The following is a 15,172-nucleotide window of genomic DNA, read 5'->3' as shown; positions in this document are numbered from 1 at the left end:
AATTGTGATGGGTGAAACGTATCAATTTAAAACTAGTAAGTATTTTATACATTTTGAACTTTAAATAGAATATATAATGAGCTATTTTAGTATTGCTTCAGAAATCTAATTAGTGTCACTTAATGCTTTGTGAATATTAGCTCTTCCACAGATTTCTGTGAACATCCAGCTATAAGAGCCTTATTTTCCATGATATTTTTGAAGCATTAAAAAAAGCACTAGTTATCTAAAGCTTAATCTCTACCAAAACATATTGGATTGAGGTTTTCAAAACATTAGAAAAATTTAAAAAAAAAAAGCAAATATATTCTACTAATTTCAACAGGATTTTCTTACGCCACTAATAAATACAGATTTAGAAGAGGAAGGTGCATTTTCATTTTTACATACACATCCATAACCCACTTCTTTTTAGTATGGCACTGCATAAGTCAACAATGTAATCTGGGTCCCATTTAGGTGATAAAATGGGACACTTCAGAAGGTGAACGGAGGAGCAAAGTAGGTGATGTGGCGACAACAGGCATAAAGCAGAGTGGCCAGACAAACAAGGATAAATGGTCATCATGTTAATGGAGCATATTCCTTAAGTGTTAGAGTTAGGAAAGTTTTATCCTTCAAGTTTTTTTGAATTTCTTGAAGAAAATAATATTCATCGCTGATTATCTAGCAATTAACATGATGCCTAAATGTTATATGCTAAAAATAATGCTAAATAAATGAATTGATGACTGAATACATTAACAAAAATATATGTTCATGAAAACAATTATAATTTCATTATGGAATACACTCCCTCCTGTCTGTAAAATCAAAGAAGACTAACACAGTAGATTGGAGGATATGAAAAGACATAACCATGAGGGAATCTTTTTTCCTTCTTCCAGACCCACAGCAAGCAAAGTTGTGTCCTCCACCAACCATACTGAAAATGGAGACAATTCAACTATAGCTGGGGAAGTACACACTCACTCATCCATCTCATCTCAGGCATCCATCCATCCATCCATCCATTGGCTGGAAAACTCCCGGTTTTTCACTATGCCATATTGATCACTGAGAATACACAAGGAAAATACATAGTTCCTCAAAGTGCATTTGGTATCACCAAATCAGGGCATTTATTAGGTTGACTTTCAAACAAAACTTTAAAAAGATTAATTATCATTCACTTATTTCCTCAGTGAAGATATTTTCAGGGAGAGAGGGAGGGAGAGGTAGCTTCAGGAACTTTAAGAAAGGAGAATGAGTTTGAAACAGTTAAGGGGTAAATGCTAGAATGAGGAACTAGGTGTATAGAGTGACTCAGAGGCTCTAAGAGCCCATGGTGGCCGGACAGCATGGATCTGTGGTGTGTCTCTATACGACTTATTAGAGTAGTGAGACTAAGCTTAAAATTTTAACAAGGACTAAATAGAGAACTTTAAAATACAGGCTGAGGATATTATCTTCATTTGACAAAAAGCAAGACATTATTTAGCTTTTTCATGAAGGGAAATAACCTGGTGACGATGTTTTCTTAGGAAGTTTAAATCTGATTATACTGTATAGAATAAACCAGAATAAGAGGAAAAAGACTGGATCCAGGGAGATGGTAAGGAATTTATTATAGTACCTCCTAATGCAGAGATGAACATACAGGTAGGATAGAAACATGAGAAGTGGAGATAAATCATTCCTATGAGAAGAATGGATTTCTACAAAAATCATAGAGGGGTCATAACAACAGTCACCTATGCTATCCAATTCTCCTTGGTCATAATAAGGGAAGGGAACCCAAATCACTAAATAATTAAGAAAAATCAATTGCAGGGAAACAGACTGCTGCACAAAAAGAAATAATTCAGGTAATACTAGCTACACATTAAAAACCTCTAAACCTCACATTAAATTATCCCTATAATTAGTGTTCTCAGAGAGGTTTGAGAGAATGCTCCATCTGTAAAATATGAATACAGTACCATCAAAGAGCGAGCAGAAAACCTACTTCATTTGCTTCACCTTCGCTTTTGTGGCATATACAGGGTTTTGGCTCCTTCTAATCCCAATCCCTCCATTGGCCACTGGATCCCCTCCTCTTTCATCAGTTCAAGGACAACACTCCTGCCTCCTCTGTTGTAGTAATGATACTTTCTGTACTGGGTCATTTCTTTGAGCTTCCAAATTTGATGTCCAAATCTCTCCCATTTAACATTTTACAAAATTCTCTCTTGACTACACATCTTCTGGCTTTCACCCTCTTCCTTCATTTTCTTTTACAGCAAATATTAAATCATTGTTTAATAGCTGGCTCTGCTTACTTTCTTCAATTCCTGTCCTCCCTTTTGGTCTTAAGAACTCTATGAAAGTAAACCTATGCCCCCGCCAAACTATGAACAAGCCAGCCAATGGACTTTATGCTGTTAAATGCCAAGTTTCTTGGTGAGCCACTCACAGCATTTGAAACATTCTGATTGCACTCTCCCTTTAGAAACTGTTCCTTCATATGGTATCTAAGATCCTACTCTGATTCTGTTCTTTCTTTTGTTCATTCTACTCCTTAGTTGGTTTACTATCCATTTGTTGGATCTCTTTTCTGCTTCCCTATACTACAAAGTAAGTCCTTGAAAGCAAAGATGTTATTTTGTGTCTCTCACATCCAAAGGAGTGCTTGGTACACAGCAAGTGCTCAATTAACTGTTTACCAACTAGGTAACTGAACAGCAACAATTTCTAGTTAAAAATAGGACGTAAACAATAAATATTTTAAAGGGCAATGAATAATAAAATGAATCTATTTGAACACCCAGCTGTGGATCAGCTGGGGGAGAAGAGGTAGATCAGGGGATAAGTGTTCATTTTCTGAACTTCTGAAATGGGAATGAAATGCTATTTAAAATGAATAATCAACAAATGGAGAAATGAGCATTTTATTTAGTAGGCATATTCCTGAAGGCAAATATCAGAGGAAATAAAAATACGTAAATAATAAAAATCCATAGGTAGAGGGGAGAACTCTGAACTATTATGAGAAGACTAAATTCCACTGAAAGTAAGTTTTGGATGATAGAAAATTTGTCAGCCGTTGTTTTATTTAGTCCATTACATCGAACTATGCTTAGCATAATATAAGCAACTGCTGTGGGTTGAATGTTATCTCCCCCACCCCACAAATTCATATGTTGACAATTTATGAAGTCACACTAGAGCAGGATGGACTTCCATTCCAAAATGACTAGTGTCCTCGCAAAAAGGGGAAATCTGGACACAGACACAACACCATGTGGACATAAACGCAGAGATCAAGTGATATGTCTGCAAGCCAAAGAGCAATAAAAATTACCAGCCGAAGACCGGAAGCCAGGAGAGAGGCGCAGAGCAGATTCTGTCACAGCCAACAGAAGGAACTAACCCTGCTGACACCTCGATCTCAGACTTTGGGTCTTCAGAACCAATAAAATGACAAGCAATTCCTACTGTTGAAGTACACAGTTTCAGGTACTGTGTTACAACCGTCCTAGCAAACGGATACAGCAAAGATATCTGTTAAGCACACGAATGAAATACCTCATCGTTCACAAGTGAACAGCATAAATTCTATGTACTGTCACTAATTAATAAATATAAATAAAAGCATGTATTTTTTTTTTTTAACTTTCAGAGTGCAAGTGGGGGAGGGGCAGAGAGAGTGGGGGACAGAGGATCTGAAGCTGGCTCTGTGCCCACAGCAGACAGCCAGATGCAGGGGCCGAAGTCATGAATGGTTTGATCATGACCTGAGCCCAAGTCCCACGTAAGAGCATGTACTTATAGTTACTTATCGTCACTTAGGTAATGAATCAGAATTGGAGACAGTTAGCAAGGTCGGTCTTTGGAAAAATGGGACTAGTCGGCGAGGAAATTCAACTTCATTTTATACTTTTTTTTGGCCATGTGCATGTATCACTTATAAAAAGAAAAAAATATGGAATTGGTAAATACACCAGTGCTATCTTACTGGGAGTGTCTTTTCTCAAGTTGAGCAGTGAGGCAATTTAAAGCTTGGAACTGATTCAGGCATTTTTACTTCATATAATTACTTATAATTATGGCCGGCATGTTATCTCTCAAAGAAAATAAGCTACATTTTCTGTAGAAACGTCCCCATGGTATTTGCTATCGTTTACAGTTACTTTTATGACAATTTCCAAAGAACTATCAGATGAAGTAAAAGATGAGGAAAAATTGATTAAGTGATTCAATTGGAACAAGACAGCGGTAAAAAAAAAAAAAGCGTGAATTATTACTGTCCACGAAGATAATGGTCAACACACTGTGCTTGTCTCCCCTCGGGCCCTCGTTCTACAAAATGCAGTAAGCACACACCGTGTGCCAGCACAAGGTAGGCACGAGGGGGAGAACGGTGAATAAGCTCGAAGCGTGCTGGTCGCGGCCTCCCAGGAATTTAGTTTGAGGTTAGGTCTGTGTGCTAGAGAAGTACCCTCCCCCCCTCGCTGGCCCACTGGGGAAAGTTCCAAGACCCCCGGAGGATTTTGGAGACCGCATGTAGTGCCAAACCAAACCCCCTAGATGCGGTTTTTCCCCCCATGCATACCACACACCTCCGATAAAGTTTAATTTATAAACGAGGCACAGCAGATTAACAACGAATAAGGACGTCGAACGAGTCTCACAATATACTGCAAACAAACTTGGGTGAATTCGGACTCTGTCTCAAAATATCTCACTGTAGTGTACTCACCCTTCCCCGGGAGGATGGGAGACGATAAAACGCGCATGTGCAGAGGGGCAGAGAGGCGATGACATAGGGGCTGTGACCTACCCCGGCGACTACTGACGTCAAGATGCTGCGTCAGAAGGCGGGGCCTGTGCTTCCGGAGGCGGCTGGCCGCGGGTAGCTGACCGAAGACACGGTTAAGGGGAGACAACTGCAGTTTCCTGAGGCTGCCTCTTGGGGGCGCCTGGGTGGCTCAGTTCCTTAAGTGTCTGACTCTCGATTTCAGCTCAGGTCGTGCGTGATCTCTTAGTTGGTGAGTTTGAGCCCCGCCCACATCCGGCTCTGTGTACCTGGTGCGGAGCCTGCTTGCAGTTCTCTCTCTCTCTCCCTCTCTCTCCCCCTTCCTCAGTCATGCTCTCACTCTCTCAAAATAAATAAATAAACTTAAAGAAAAAAGAAATACGCAACTTTTTTCTCTCACAGTTCCTGGGGCCAGAACTCCAAGTGTGGCGGCGGGGCTGTGCTTTCTCTCCCAAGGCCCTGCGAAGGGATCCTTCCTTGCCTTTTCCAGCTTCGGGCAGCTCCAGGTGTTCCTTGCCTGCATAATCTCTGCCTGCATCTTCTCATGGCCTTCTCCTCTGTGTCTGTCTTCTCTTCGGCCCCGTATAAGGTCCCTTGGCATTGGATGTAGGGTTCACCCAGGAAATCCAGGATGATCTCGTCTTGAGATTCTTAATCACATCCGCAAAGACGCTTTTTCCCAACGAGGTCACATTCACAGGTTCCTGGGTTAGGGTATGCTCCTATTTGGGGTGGGGGGGGGGGCTGCACAATTCAGCCACTACAATATGGGTATGAATAGATAATTCCAACACTGTGTGATTAAGTGCTAGGCTAGGGTATGTACAGAGGGTTACGGCGGGCACAGATGATACTTAGAAGGAGGCTCTAATTCAGTCTGAGGGGTTCGGGGGAGACTTTTTGAGTGAAGTGACATGTAAGATGAAACCTGAAGACTACCAGGGGCAGGAAGGTGGGCTGGGGGAGCTTTATGGGTGAGAAAGTATGCTGAATTTCGATAACTGAGAGAGGTTTAATGTGCCTATTCAATGTGAGATGAGGAAAAGCGGAAAAGACTACAGAGGTAAACAGGGCCCAGAATGTGACTGTCCTTGAAAACCTTGTCTAGAATATTGGGATTTTGAACCTTCGGCGGTGGGGGCGGTGGGCAGTGGGACGGTTTTCCATTGGGTAAAGATAATTTGGAGTGCCGTACGGAGGGTGGATTTGTGGGGCTTAGGACTGGAGCCAAAGAAATCAGGATGATGTTGCAGTAATTTGAGCAAGAGATGGTGAGGGGATTAAGGGGATTGGGATGAGAAATACTGAGGATGTAGAATTATTTTCATAACTATTGTTAGTCACAGCTGAACTCGCGAGTGCATTTCTACAGTGTTTCCAAAGTGAAGTGGGATTCCAAAGGTCTCAACTTTTCATCTGCGCTTTCTTTCTGGAACTATGACTAGCCCAGCAGAGAAAGAGGGAAAAAAAAGAGAGAGAGGGAGGGGTAACAATAGGGATCCGGCAACAGTTTTTGATAAACACTTTGAATTTCTGAAACACATCTTTGACAAATGGGTTGATTTCCTTTAGCTCTTAGAGCTGTGGGCACACTTTAATTTGCATTGCTTCAAAGTAAATTTGGCTTTTCCAACTCCTTCCTAAGTGAAAGGGTGGGACTGTACATCTGGGGGGGGGGGTGTCTATTGCTTATGACTCACTCTCAATGATATGCACCTGTTTGGTTCTTTGGGTCTCAAAAAGTTACACGAGAAGCAGGTCAGGAACGCAGAAGGGTGTTATCAAGCGGCAGTGGCATTCCGTGCAGAAAGAACGGAGGCGGCAGCAGTTAAGAGAAGGTAAATAGGTGACTGTGAATATAAGCAGCCCCCAAAAGCAAACAATAGTGTGCTTCGGGAAAATCCGTCTGCTGCTTCCCACCTGGGTGCCCACAGCCCAAAACAGGAAGTGGGACTTAAGGACTGACACACGGAAGTGAGATCAGGAGGCACCTGCAAGTGGACCGGCCAGGCCCAGGAGGAAATATTTGTGAATTTGCTAATAATTCTTTCCGAATCAAGGTTTATTGTTAAGTGGTTGAAATAGTAATAACTACTTGAAAACGCCGTGTCAAGTATAACTCCTTGTATTTGAAATGCAGAACAACAACAAAAATCCCCCGACAAGGTTATTATTCACCATTAAGTGTGTTGGCTACACCTCTTTGGTATTTTAAGCAGGACTTTGTGACTACTTTCCATTCCCTTCCAACAGCAAGGGTTCCTGGGTCCTATGAACTTGTATTTGCTTCTGAGTAGAGACTGACTCTTGTATTTCTTCCATGAGCCCTCATATTATGTAGGAAACCACAGTGCAGCCATTTTTATTATTCACTATATTGTTTTAGTCTCTCCTCATAAACAACAGATTTTACCTGACTTCAGTGTATTTTGATAACAACTACTGGCATACAAATTTTCATTCTTTGAGCCTGCAGTTCTCCTTGTTCTACTATGTCATCCTACCCACCCTCCCTTACCTCAAACAACTTTATGTGCACCGAGTTTTGCTACAATGATCTGTGCGATAACCAGGGTTCCAGCCCGGTATTGTACAGCGCTCTGACTTTAGAAGGGAATACTGGAGGCAGATATTGGGCAGAAGCTCACATGTAGAAGTCTCTACATCAGCATAGCGACTTAATTATTGACATGTCCTGTGTAAATCTGGTCGTCTTAAAAATGAAAAGATTTATGAGGCACCTGGGTGGCTCAGTCAGTTAAGTCTCCGACTTCAGGTCATGATCTCACAGTTCCTGAGCCCCACGTCAGGCTCTATGCTGACAGCTCAGAGCCCGGAGCCTGCTTCGGATTCTGTGTCTCCCTCTCTCTCTGCCCCTCCCCACTCACACGCTGTCTCTCTCTCTTTCTCGAAAAATAAACAAACATTAAAAAAAGAAAAGATTTAGGGGTGCCTGGTGACTCAGTCGGTTAAGCGGCCAACTTCAGCTCGGGTCATGATCTCGCTGTTAGTGGGTTCGAGCCCCGTGTCGGGCTCTGTGCTGCCAGCTCCAGGAGCCTGGCGCCTGCTTTGTAATCTGTGTCTCCCTCTCTCTGCCCCTCCCTGACTCGTGCTCTGTCTTTCTCTCTCTCTCTCAAAAATAAATAAAATATAAAAAAACTTTTTTTAAAAATGAAAAGATTTATCTGAAAAGTTAGAAATTAAATTTCATAATCAACTGGCTTCCTGTAAACCATATGACTCTTGCTTATTTATCTTCTATCAATAAAATAAATCATCTCAGTGTTCAGGTTTGGAAATTTAAGGTGATAATAACTATAATGTACTGCATGTGAAGAGCAGATTTATTTCCATTTTAAGTTGCCTAGAATAGGCTGATGGACAACTTAGCATACTTTTTGTTTCTAGTCTATGTCAAATTTTAAGTATAAAAACGTAGCACTTTACATAATCACTAATATGTTTAAAAATTTTTGCGTGAAGATAATACTGAAATCTGCTGGCTAATTTCCTTTCTCTCCTTGCCTCTTTAATGATTGCTCACAGTATGGAACTTGTTTGAAATACTTTTCAGCTTGTTTAAAATTTATCATGCCTCAACCCAAACACTGAAGACATCTGAGAGAAACCACTTTGTAACTTCTAAGTGGACAGAGATAATATTTATGATAAAAGTCTCTGTTGATCGCAGGGAGAGAGTGCAGAATAATTGAATTAAAGAAAAATTCATGCCTCAGAAAAGACTTTTTATTATAAAACTAGAAACTGGAAGAAGCTGAGAAAAATAAACTTCATTTTAGACTCTATTTTCAGTTTTTCAAAATTTATATTCTTGTCAGCATATACCTGAAATGGTAGTTAAATTCTCAAAGCTGTGTGGTTTTTTTTTTTCTGCACACCGAGAGGACAAATGTCTGAAATAGAAGGATAAAACATTTCCTTTCATCGTTCAAAAAAACCTTAATATTAGGTTTGTGTTACATTTTGATGTTGGCCAATTCTTTCTGATTGCTTTTAAATTATAGCTTCTCCGTGATAATATGCAACTCAGCATCTTCTCTGTGGGGCAGCAGCTTCACGTTGGTAACAGGACATACCACTATTAACACTCTAAATTATAGCTCCTTGGCCTTGTCAATACACACACATTATTCCAGTTAAAGTGAAATGCAAGAGTATTTAAAGTCTCTTCCAGCTGGAACATTCCCTGAACCTATGAAAAGCAGATTCTGTCTCTCACCCCATATTTGTTTGTAGGATGCTGCCTACAACAGTCTAGGCAAGTGAATTACATCTTCCTTGTCGGGTAAATCAACATAGGACGGGATGTTAAACATCATCCTACCATCTCACAGTAAAGTGTAGACAAGATGTTGGGGCACCTGGGTGGCTCAATCGGTTGAGTGGCCGACTTCGGCTCAGGTCATGATCTCACGGTCCGTGAGTTCGAGCCCCGCGTCGGGCTCTGTGCTGACAGCTCAGAGCCTGGAGCCTGTTTCAGATTCTGTGTCTCCCTCTCTCTGACCCTCCCCCGTTCATGCTCTGTCTCTCCCCGTCTCAAAAATAAATAAACGTTAAAAAAAAATGTAGACAAGATGCAAGGGATGATAGTATTGAGAAATGGATTGAAATTATAGTCCTAATGCACAATGGCAAATACACACTGCACCCGAGAGCTCAGAAGACCAGTGCTGTGTTGCCCCAACTCCACGTCCCTGTGCCTTTGGTGGGAGGCTGGCGGTGGGGGGGAGTGAGAAAATGGTCCACAGACTTCGAAGGTGATATGTACTGCAGAGGCCTAGCCTCCATCTGGTTTTCTTTTACATCTCCCTTGGAAACATGTGGGAGTAGAATACCACCAGCCAGCTTGCTAATGTTCCTGTGGTAGTAACCACTTAGTTCCTCTGTGTTTTGTCACATCCTCTAGTGCAAGTATCAATAAAGACTGCGTTGTTGCAGGAAGCCAAATACTGCATCCCAGATTGTGCTTGATTACTGCAGATATTGAAAGTTAATTTATATGCATATATAATTTTATATATGTATTATATATTAATTTACATATGTATATACATATTTAATATTTTTGTTAAGTAAACTTATTTTATACTTAATATTCCTGCTATATAGGCTTTATACACTTCACAATTCTCTCAAGAAAAAGTTTAACTCATTCAAAAATTCATAAAATGGATTTTGTGACACAAGTTGACATTTAATCTAAATAACATCTAAATAACGGTGTTGAAAATGAAGGTTGTCATTAGCCCACCAAGCGTGAGCACCAGTCTTTCTTTGTGTAACAACAGGGGATGAACAGCGTGGTCCGAGTGCCGTCCTCTGAATACATTGTCATCCATCAGACAATTCACATCACTCATACGGACTATGCCCTCTTATCTTTTAAAGCTTATTTACTTTGAGAGAAAGAGGGAGATGGAGAGGGAGAGGGAGAAGGAGGGGGAGGGGGAAGGGGAGGGGGGAGGGGGAGAGGGGGAGAGGGGGAGGGGGAGAGAGAGAGAGAGAATGAGCAGGATCCCAAGCGGGCTCCACATTGTCAGCACAGAGCCCCACATATGGCTCCATCTTGCAAACCGTGGGATCATGACCTGAGCCAAAATCAAAAGTGGGAAAGCTTAACGGACTGAGCCACCCAGGCACCCCTATGTGATTTTGTTATTAAAGGATTTCTTCATTGAAACTCAAGATGAAAATCGAAATTTGAACTTTTATCAGATATTCATGAAGTACATTTCTCATCTGTTATGTTCTGGCTGAAACACCTTTGGGTTCCTCTTCCAAGCGACTCTGAAGAAAATCTCCAATTGCGCACTAGGCCAATATGTGGGTGGGATGTGAAACATTGTAATTAGAATTGATTTTTTTTTTTAATTTTTTTTTAACGTTTATTTACTATTTTTGAGACAGAGAGAGACAGAGCATGAACGGGGGAGGGACAGAGAGAGAGGGAGACACAGAATCCGAAGCAGGCTCCAGGCTCCGAGCCATCGGCCCAGAGCCCGACGGGGGGCTTGAACTCAGGGACCGTGAGATCATGACCTGAGCCGAAGTCCGACGCGTAACCGACGAGCCACCCAGGCGCCCCTGATTTTTTTTAAAAGATGGAATTATGCTCTTGCTTTTTTACTTCTTATGGTTTTGATGAATTATGCTGCTAAATCCCCTTGTTATGATTGTCCACCATGAATAAATTAACCAGTGGCACTCCGTTGATGATTCTTACATATCTATGAGGGTAAGAAAATTACTGAGTACTGCTGTCTGACCACAATCTTACAGCGGAGCCATTTTGTGAGTACATTTCCTGATAAGGCTTTAGTCATCAAGCAAACATCCGTAATCTTCATTTCACTTCTCTGCAAACTAATCAAATACTAGCTGGGAGGAAATTAACATATCTAGCATTTTTTTTTTTCCAGGATTCACTCATATGATGAAATCAGATGATGTATTTACTTATTTATTTATTTATTTATTTTAGGTAAGGTAAGCCCAGAAATGACGAAGCTAAAAATCTAAGTTCGAAAACAGCTGCTTTGCCTCAGCTAAAGTATGGCATATGAAGTGCTATTCTCCTCTTTTGATGTTTATATCACCACGAAATAGTTTGGAAAACACACCTTAGCATTTAAAAGTGACTGTTTGTAAATGACTTTCTTGAAGTGTTGGTTTATTTCACTTACCCTAAGACTGAAACCTGTGTATTAAAAAAATAGTAAAATTTAATTTTCCAAGAATATTAAAGTAAGGACAGAGAGATTCCTCTCCTTCATTCTCTCAAGGGCACAGTCTTTGCATCTTTCAAAGCTCAGCTGAGGCATCACTTGGTGAAACCTTCTTTGACTTCCTCACAGGGAAGCCTGTAATGCTTTTAGTTCCATAGATCTTAATACTTTCTTCCTTGGATTAGGTTGAACCGTGGTGTTACTGTACTTGTGGTTCCAAACCTAATATTATATGAGGTTCTAAAAGTAATAGTTATTAAAGTTAATTTAACTGAATATTTTGTCATTTGTTATTTATGTGACTTAGCCCTTTGAATATGGAAGTGCTTTTACATAAGGATGTATATATGAGTTTTATTCAGATCTTATACTGCACACAACCAAGTGCGGAGAAAGAGAATGTACTTAATATTTATTTAGTTAATGAATGCATATTCCAGGCTTTACTATATGATGATATGATACAGTATAGGATATGATATACTATATGATACTAAGTCCTCTCTCAACTTTTATCAATCTTTCCCCACACTTATTCCCAGACAAGTTTAGCTTACTCTCAGATCTATAACAAGGGCAATTTAGTAAAACAAACAACAGAACAACTACTATTGGTAGCTAAAGTCCATAGTGTTGTCTATGAGCCAGGCACTGTTTTAAATACTTGTATATATTAACATTCAATGTTCCTAACAACAGAGTGAAGTATTCCATTATACAGATGAAAAAAACCAAAGCACAGAGAAAACCAGTAACATACAAGACTACAAAGCTACAGGTGAGGGAAGCAGTTCTATGCTTACTTGGTTCTAGGCATACCCATAGTGTAGAAGGTATGGAGGCTTACCATGGACCATGCAGCACTTGAGAAATCTCCAGTTAAAGTGGCTACTGACCCTGGATGCTATTTATGCTGTGAATATAGATTCTGCCTGCAAGTGTTCAGTTATTCAACCGTCAACCCACCTTGAATTTTGGTAAAAAATGGATTGTTACAGTAGTTCTCTTAGGTAGCTGTTTAATCACATTTTCTATCTCATTTAATGTTCTAGCAACCTTGTGATATAGGGAATGTTGCCTCCATTTTTTTTTTAGAGACATAGAAGTTTCACAAAGATTAAATAACATACTTTACTTTAGATTATGCTCTTTCTCCTCACCATAGCTTATTTTCTTGATTAGAAAATCAAGCTCAGACCAAGCTATTCATTTTCTAGACCAAATAATAATGCTATTTCAACTTGTTTTGAAGTGCCTGGGTTAACTTTTAATGTATATAAAACTTTTAACGTCTATAAAATCCTTTTAAAGCTCCACTGGCTCAAAAGATAGAACCCAAAATTGAAGAGCTTCGTTAATCACTAGTTTTATTCCTCTGCCAATGTAGATACAGGACAGAAAAAAAAATAATAAAAGTGTATTTTCCTATTTGCTTATGTTTCCTTTGAAAATTGCGAGGTTATCTCGAAAGTGGCACTCTAATTTTCTTGACAGTTAGAAAACTATCTGTGGAATAGAGATCTTGTTGGCAGCAGGGAGAAGTACTTTATTTCTAAGAACATGAGCCAGAAAGTGAACAGATTCCATGGGCAGCACTGTGTTTAGCGCCCAGATAACAGAGGCAGGGCCCTGTTCTGTAGGCTATGTTAGTTATCCCAGCTTTTGTGGATATTGGCATTTCGTCGAGGGAGGGAGCCAAAACCTATGGCGGTTTTGTTGGTATTAAAAGATTAATAAGCTGGTCCTGGTTTCTAGTAACAGAAATCCACGAGGAAGAAACTAAATCAGTTTCACTATTACGCTTGCCTCTAATGTGCAATTGGCTCTGAAATACCCATTAATTATTTAAAATAACATCATAAACGTGTATTAATTCTTGCTCCGATAAAAGCTGATGTTGGATTAATGTGAATTTATTAATGATCTTGTTACTAAGAATGTAAATTTGAAGTTTTGATTCAAGGCACTGCTTGGATCAGAGGCCCATCGCACATCATAACTACTTAAAAAAAAAAAAAAATCTGGAACAAGAAACATCCAGATCTAATTGCTCTCATTCAGAGTATATTTTTTCTGCCTTAGAGGCACCTGGCAACAAATCTCCCTACTTTATGTGGTTTTCACAATATAAATTACAAAGAAATTTACTGTGGTGTGACACTTTCTAAACAAATCCCTTAATCTCTCCTACTCATTTATCTTTCAGTCTCTTACTCTATTTTTCCTGTCATTTCCCCTCCACTCCACTCCTGACTTCCTCAGAATGACATGAACCAGAAAAGCTGGAGGATTCCTGAACCAGTGGCCTCCCAACATTTTCAATCATATGCTCCTCAGTGAGTATTTCCTTATCAACTGTAACATATATACGTTTGTATTAATATATACCTTCTATATACAAAACTAAAGGACAAAAATTAAACATAAAAGTGAATGGATAAGCTAATATTTCCTTCTCTACACTTACTCTTGCCCATTACTCTCTGGAAACAATTGAGTAGATTCTAAATAACATTTATCCCTCAGATTTCTATGCACCAATGAGTCACAATTAATTTGTTGTTTTGAGATCAATGCTAATAATAATCAAACTCAAAGATTGCCTCGGAGAACCAGATTTTACATAGTTCTTTTCTCCCTCTTCTCTCACGCTCTGTTTTAGCATGGAAATAGCAGGGAGCACAGAGAGGAGGTTATGGTACAAAGCATGAGCTGTTTTCTGATTTGGGTTGTGTGATTCCATTTTTTCTGCGTCTTTATTCTTAGGCTCTTGACATCTGATTTCGTCTTCTGAAAATAAATTCTTTACCATAACACCAATATTCATTCATTCAAACGCTGATGAATGGAGTTCTAAGCACTGGGCTGAATGCTACAGACACAAATCTGAACCTCTACAGACACAACACTGGTCCCACCAAGTTTCTGTTTTAGTTAGCAGTGGTGGGATCAAATGATTTTATAGTAAAGGTTACAAAAGAGAGAAGTCCTCTGTGAATGAGGAGAGAATCAAGCAACTAACTTGGCTGAGGAAATTTGGAAAAGTCCCCCCAAAGTGAAACCATTTGGGGATCTTGAGATAGTGGCTCACTGGGGCTTCACCTGCAGCCTGGTGGAGGTGAGCTGGCGAACGCTGGCCCTGCTCGGCAGAGTTCCTCATGTGAACCCATAATAATAATTCCTCTCCACCTGCTCTATGAGCACTGGAATCAAATTCGTGTTCCTTGTCTCCTTGCTAAACTCGTGCTGGTGATCACCATAAGCGCATTGTGCTGAAATAGAATCTGACCCCAGCTGCTAGAAATCCACTTTTCTCAAGGGCTTGGAGCTTTGCTTCTCCTTGCAGTTGACTGGTGCTTCTCTTGGTAACCTAATACAACTTATCCTCCCCTCTGTTCTTCTCTCTTTCTCTCTTTCCCTTTTCCTTCTCCTCCCCTTCCTCTGCCCCACCCCTTTTCTCTTTCTCTGCACTCTTTCTCTTTCCCTTCCGTGCTAGCCTGAAGTGTGAGTCAAACAGAAGTCTTACTTGAGAACACTCCAGTAGTGTTTCGGGGACTATATACTATACTATACAATACAATACGATATACAATATACTATACAATAAACATAGTATATTATGAGGCAAAATATTTGAGCCCCCAATGTC

General features: G+C 40.1%; 1 protein-coding gene across 6 annotated transcripts in view; it reads right to left on the bottom strand.

Moving 5' to 3' along the window:
• DLC1 (DLC1 Rho GTPase activating protein) overlaps positions 1-15,172 on the bottom strand; it is a 426,214-nt gene that overhangs the window by 387,890 nt on the left and 23,152 nt on the right. Inside the window, exon 1 of one of the 6 annotated variants that reach the window (XM_047855880.1) lies at positions 4,721-4,779. The exons of the other annotated variants lie outside the window; for them this stretch is intronic. The gene's annotated coding sequence lies outside the window, so the exon portion shown is untranslated. Of the gene's footprint in view, positions 1-4,720; positions 4,780-15,172 lie in introns of those variants that run through there. 6 annotated transcript variants of the gene reach the window in all.

Source organism: Prionailurus viverrinus, chromosome B1 (genome assembly GCF_022837055.1).
Source record: "Prionailurus viverrinus isolate Anna chromosome B1, UM_Priviv_1.0, whole genome shotgun sequence".
In the NCBI taxonomy this organism is placed as follows: domain Eukaryota; kingdom Metazoa; phylum Chordata; class Mammalia; order Carnivora; family Felidae; genus Prionailurus; species Prionailurus viverrinus.
This window is presented reverse-complemented; position numbering and strand designations above follow the sequence as displayed.